This window comes from Arachis hypogaea, chromosome 14 (genome assembly GCF_003086295.3).
Source record: "Arachis hypogaea cultivar Tifrunner chromosome 14, arahy.Tifrunner.gnm2.J5K5, whole genome shotgun sequence".
In the NCBI taxonomy this organism is placed as follows: Eukaryota; Viridiplantae; Streptophyta; class Magnoliopsida; order Fabales; family Fabaceae; genus Arachis; species Arachis hypogaea.
Genome location: NC_092049.1, coordinates 37,864,735 through 37,871,214, shown reverse-complemented (window position 1 = coordinate 37,871,214; position 6,480 = coordinate 37,864,735). Strand labels below are relative to the sequence as shown.

The 6,480-nt window shown below is 41.6% G+C and overlaps 1 non-coding gene across 1 annotated transcript; it reads left to right on the top strand.

The window, feature by feature from the left end:
- The first annotated feature begins 6,072 nt into the window (after nt 1-6,072).
- On the top strand, nt 6,073-6,180 carry LOC112746539 (small nucleolar RNA R71). The gene has a single exon (XR_003174419.1). It is a non-coding gene; the product is annotated as a small nucleolar RNA R71 (small nucleolar RNA).
- Nucleotides 6,181-6,480: the final 300 nt, after the last annotated feature.

Here is a 6,480-nt window from a genome sequence, read left to right as displayed (position 1 = left end):
ATGGCTACTTTCGGTCTTCTCTCGGGAAAATGATCCAAATGCTCTGTCACGGCACGGCTAATCGTCTGGAGGCATCACCCTTGTCAATGGCTTCATCTTATCCTCTCAGTGAAAATGGTCAACGCACCCTATCACGGCACGGCTATTCATCTGTCGGTTCTCGATCATGCTGGAATAGGATTTACTATCCTTTTGCGTCTGTCACTAACGCCCCGCAATCGCGAGTTTGGAGCTCGTCACAGTCATCCAATCATTGAATCCTACTCGGAATACCACAGACAAGGTTTAGACCTTCCGGATTCTCTTGAATGCCACCATCATTCTAGCTTACACCACGAAGATTCCGATTAAGAGATCTAAGAGATACTCATTCAGTCGAAGGTAGAACAAAAGTGGTTGTCAGGCACGCGTTCATAGGGAATGATGATGATTGTCACGTTCATCACATTCAGGTTGAAGAGCGAATGAATATCTTAGAAGCAAAATAAGATGAATTGAATAGAAAATAGTAGTACTTTGCATTAATCTTTGAGGAACAGCAGAGCTCCACACCTTAATCAATGGAGTGTAGAAACTCTACCGTTAAAATTACATAAGTGAAAGGTCCAGGCATGGCCGAATGACCAGCCCCCTAAATCGTGATCACAGGATCAGAATACCACTGATCAAAGATGGTCAAAAAGATGTCTAATACAATAGTAAAAGGTCCTATTTATAATAAACTAGTCACTAGGGTTTACATGAGTAAGTAATTGATGCATAAATTCACTTCCGGGGCCCACTTGGTGTGTGCTTGGGCTGAGCTTTAACTTTTCACATGCAGAGGCCATTTTTGGAGTTGAACGCCAGGTTTTGATCCATTTCTGGCGTTCAACTCTGGTTTTGGATCCTTTTCTGGCGCTGGACGCCAGAATTGGGCTGAGAACTGGCGTTGAACGCCAGTTTGCGTCGTCTATTCTTGGCCAAAGTATGGACAATTATATATTTCTGGAAAGCCCTGGATGTCTGCTTTCCAACGCAATTAAAAGCGCGCCATTTCGAGTTTTGTAGCTCCAGAAAATCCACTTTGAGTGCAGGGAGGTCAGAATCCAACAGCATCAGCAGTCCTTCTTCAACCTCTGAATCTGATTTTTGCTCAAGTCCCTCAATTTCAGCCCGAAAATACCTGAAATCACAAAAAAACACACAAACTCATAGTAAAGTCCAGAAATGTAAATTTAACATAAAAATTAATGAAAACATCCCTAAAAGTAACTAGATCCTACTAAAAACATACTAAAAACAATGCCAAAAAGCATATAAATTATCCGCTCATCACAACACCAAACTTAAATTGTTGCTTGTCCCCAAGCAACTGAAAATCAAATGGGATAAAAAGAAGAGAATATACTATAAATTCCACACTATCAATGAAACATAGCTCCAATCAAATGAGCGGGACTTATAGCTTTTTGCCTCTTGAATAGTTTTGGCATCTCACTTTATCCATTGAAGTTCAGAATGATTGGTATCTATAGGAACTCAGAATTTAGATAGTGTTATTGACTCTTCTAGTTCAGTATGATGATTCTTGAATACAGCTTCTTTATGAGTCTTGGCCGTGGCCCTAAGCACTTTGTTTTCCAGTATTACCACCGGATACATAAATGCCACAGACACATATGAACCTTTTCAGATTGTGACTCAGCTTTGCTAAAGTCCCCAATTAGAGGTGTCCAGGGTTCTTAAGCACACTCTTCTTTTGCTTTGGACCTTGACTTTAACCGCTCAGTCTCAAGTTTTCACTTGACACCTACACGCCACAAGCACATGGTTAGGGACAGCTTGGTTTAGCCGCTTAGACCAGGATTTTATTCCTTTAGGCCTTCCTATCCACTGATGCTCAAAGCCTTGGGATCCTTTTTATTTGTCCTTGCCTTTTGGTTTTAAGGGTTATTGGCTTTTTTCTGCTTGCTTTTTCTTTTTCTTTCTATTTTTTTTTCTGCAAGCTTTGTTCTTTGCTGCTTTTTCTTGCTTCAAGAATCATTTTTATGATTTTTCAGATTATCAAATAACATGTCTCCTAGTCATCATTCTTTCAAGAGCCAACATATTTAACATTCTTAAACAACAACTTCAAAAGACATATGCACTGTTCAAGCATACATTCAGAAAACAAGAAGCATTGTCACCACATCAATATAATTAAACTAAGTTCAAGGATAAATTCGAAACTCATGTAATTCTTGCTCTTTTGAATTAAAACATTTTTCATTTAAGAGAGGTGATGGATTCATAGGACATTCATAACTTTAAGAAAAAGTTACTAACTACTAATGATCATGTAATGAAGACACAAACATGGACAAACACATAACATAGAAAACGAAAAACAGAGAAAGTAAGAACAAGGAATGAATCCACCTTAGTGATGGTGGCGTTTCCTTCTTGAGGAACCAATGATGTCCTTAAGCTCTTCTATGTCTCTTCCTTGTCTTTGTTGCTCCTCCCTCATTGCTTGTTGATCTTCTCTTATTTCATGGAGCATGATGGAGTGCTCTTGATGTTCCACCCTTAGTTGTCCCATATTGGAACTCAATTCTCCTAGGGAGGTGTTGATTTGCTCCCAATAGTTTTGTGGAGGAAAGTGAATTTTGAGGCATCCCCAGGATCTCATGGTGATGAGCTTCATATGCCTCTTGAGCTCCATGAATGGGCTCTCTTGCTTGCTCCATCTTTTTCTTAGTGATGGGCTTGTCTTCTTTGATGAGGATATCTCCCTCTATGTCAATCCCAGCCGAATTGCATAGGTGGCAAATGAGGTGAGGAAAGGCTAACCTTGCCATGGTGGAGGACTTGTCAGCCACCTTGTAGAGTTCTTGAGGTATAATCTCATGAACTTCCACCTCTTCTCCAATCATGATGCTATGGATCATGATGGCCCGGTCTATAGTAACTTCAGACCGGTTGCTAGTGGGAATGATTGAGCATTGAATGAACTCCAACCATCCTCTAGCTACAGGCTTGAGGTCCAATCTTCTTAGTTGAACCGGCTTGCCTTTGGAGTCAATCTTCCATTGAGCTCCTTCTACACATATGTCCATAAGGATTTGGTCCAACCTTTGATTAAAGTTGACCCTTCTAGTGTAGGGGTGTTCATCTCCTTGCATCATGGGCAAGTTAAACGCCAATCTCACATTCTCCAGACTAAAATCTAAGTATTTCCCCCGAACCATTGTAACATAGTTCTTTGGATCCGGGTTCTTACTTTGATCATGGTTCTTGGTGATCCATGCATTAGCATAGAACTCTTGAACCATTAGGATGCCGACTTGTTGGATGGGATTTGTTAGAACTTCCCAACCTCTTCTTTGAATTTCATGTCGGATCTCCGGATACTCATTTCTTTTGAGTTTGAAAGGGATCTCGGGGATCACCTTCTTCTTGGCCACAACATCATAGAAGTGGTCTTGATGGGCTTTGGAGATGAACCTTTCCATCTCCCATGACTCGGATGTGGAAGATTTTGTCTTCCCTTTCCCCTTTCTAGAGGATTCTCCGGTCTTAGGTGCCATCAATGGTAATGGAAAAACAAAAAGCTTATGCTTTTACCACACCAAACTTAAAATTTTGCTCGCCCTCGAGCAATAAAAGAAAGAATAGATGAAGAAGAAGAAGAAATGGAGGAGAGGGAGAGTGGGAAGTGTTTCGGCCAATAAGGGTGTAGAGGGGTGTGTTGTGTGAATTTGATGAAGAATGGAGGGCTTTATATAGGGAAGGGAGGGGGGGTTAAGGTTCGGCCATATGGGTGGGTTTGGGTGGGAAATTGGTTTTGAATTTTGAAGGTAGGTGGAGTTTATGAGGTAGGTTTATTGGGAAGAGTGGGTGGATGTGAGTGGTGAAGGTTTAATGGGGAAGAGGGTTTATGGGATTGTGTGAAAGAGGGGTGAGAAGAAGTGAGTGGAGGTAGGTGGGGATCCTGTGAGGTCCACAGATCCTGAGATGATCCTGTGGGTCCACAGATCCTGAGGTGTTCAAGGATTTACAACCTTGCACCAAATTAGGCATGTAAAATGCCCTTGCACACAACTCTGGGCGTTCAGCGCCAGGTTGGTGCCCATTTTGGGCGTTCAACGCCCATTTGTTGCCATTTCTGGCGTTGAACGCCAGAACCATGCTCTGTTCTGGGGTTGAACGCCAGACATATGCTTCCTCCAGGGTGTGATTTTTCTTCTGCTGTTTTTGATTCCGTTTTCAATTTTTATATTTATTTTGTGACTCCACATGATCATGAACCTATAAAGACATATAACTAAGAAAAATATTGTTAGATAAATAAAAATTGGGTTGCCTGCCAACAAGCGCTTCTTTAATGTCAATAGCTTGACAGTGGGCTCTCATGGAGCCTCACAGATATTCAGAGCATTGTTGAGACTCTCCAACACCAAACTTAGAGTTTGGATATGGGAGTTCAACACCAAACTTAGAGTTTGGTTGTGGCCTCCCAACACCAAACTTAGAGTTTGACTGTGGGAGCTTTGTTTGACTCTGCTTTGAGAGAAGCTTTTTCTGCTTCCTCTCCATGGATGCAGAGGGAGATCCTTGAGTTGTGAACACAATGTTGTCCTCATTCAATTGAAGGATCACTTCTCCTCTGTCCACATCAATCACAGCTCTTGCTGTGGCTAGGAAAGGTCTTCCTAGGATGATGGACTCATCCTCTTCCTTTCCAGTATCCAGGACTATGAAATCAGCAGGGATGTAAAGGCCTTCAACCTTTACCAGCACGTCCTCTACTTGTCCATAAGCCTGTTTTCTTGAATTGTCTGCCATCTCTAATGAGATTTTAGCAGCTTGTACCCCATAGATTCCCAGTTTCTCTATTACAGAGAGAGGCATGAGGTTTATCCCTGAACCAAGGTCACACAGAGCCTTAAAGATCATGGTGCCTATGGTACAAGGTATTATGAACTTTCCAGGATCCTGTTTTTTCTGAGGCAATGTCAGTTGATCCAGATCACTTAGTTCATTGGTGAACAAGGGAGGTTCATCTTCCCAAGTTTCAATACCAAATAATTTGGCATTCAGCTTCATGATTGCACCAAGAAACTTGGCAGTTTGCTCTTCAATAACATCCTCATTCTCTTCAGAAGAGGAATACTCATCAGAGCTCATGAAGGGCATAAGGAGGTTTAATGGAATCTCTATGGTCTCTAGATGAGCCTCAGAGTCCTTTGGTTCCTCAGAGGGAAGCTCCTTATTGATCACTGGACGTCCCAGGAGGTCTTCCTCCTTGGGATTCACGTCCTCTCCTTTCCTCATAGGTTCGGCCATGATGCTTATGTCAATGGCCTTGCACTCTCCCTTTGGATTCTCTTCTGTATTGCTTGGGAGAGTACTAGAAGGGATTTCAGTGATCCTTTTACTCAGCTGGCCCACTTGTGCTTCCAGATTTCTAATGGAAGACCTTGTTTCATTCATGAAACTTACAGTGGCCTTAGATAGATCAGAGACTAAGTTTGCTAAATTAGAAGTATTTTGTTCAGAGTTCTCTGTCTGTTGCTGAGTGGATGATGGAAAAGGTTTATTATTGTTAAACCTGTTTCTTCCACCATTATTAAAGCCTTGTTGAGGCTTTTGATCCTTCCATGCGAAATTTGGATGATTTCTCCATGATGAGTTATAGGTGTTTCCATAAGGTTCACCTAAGTAATTTACCTCTGCTATTGCAGGGTTCTCAGGATCATAAGCTTCTTCTTCAGAAGATGCCTCTTGAGTACTGTTGGATGCAGCTTGCATTCCATTCAGACTCTGAGAAATCATATTGACTTGCTGAGTCAATATTTTGTTCTAAGCCAATATGGCATTCAGAGTATCAATCTCAAGAACTCCCTTCTTCATAGGCGTCCCATTATTCACAGGATTCCTTTCAGAAGTGTACATGAACTGGTTATTTGCAACCATGTCAATGAGTTCTTGAGCTTCTGCAGGCGTTTTCTTTAGGTGAATGGATCCACCTACAGAAGTATCCAATGACATCTTAGATAACTCAGACAGACCATCATAGAATATATCCAGGATGGTCCATTCTGAAAGCATGTTAGAAGGACACTTTTTGGTCAGTCCTTTGTATCTCTCCCAAGCTTCATAGAGGGATTCACCTTCTTTTTGTCTGAAGGTTTGAACATCCACTCTAAGCTTGCTCAGCTTTTGATGAGGAAAGAACTTGGCTAGGAAAGCCTTGACCAGCTTATCCCAAGAGTTCAGGCTATCTTTAGGTTGAGAGTCCAACCATACTCTAGCTCTGTCTCTTACAGCAAAAGGGAAAAACATGAGCCTGTAGACTTCAGGATCTACTCCATTAGTCTTAACAGTATCACATATCTGCAAGAATTCAGTTAAGAATTGAAAAGGATCTTCAGATGGAAGTCCATGAAACTTGCAGTTCTGCTGCATCAGAGAAACTAATTGAGGTTTCAACTCAAAGTTGTTTGCTCCACT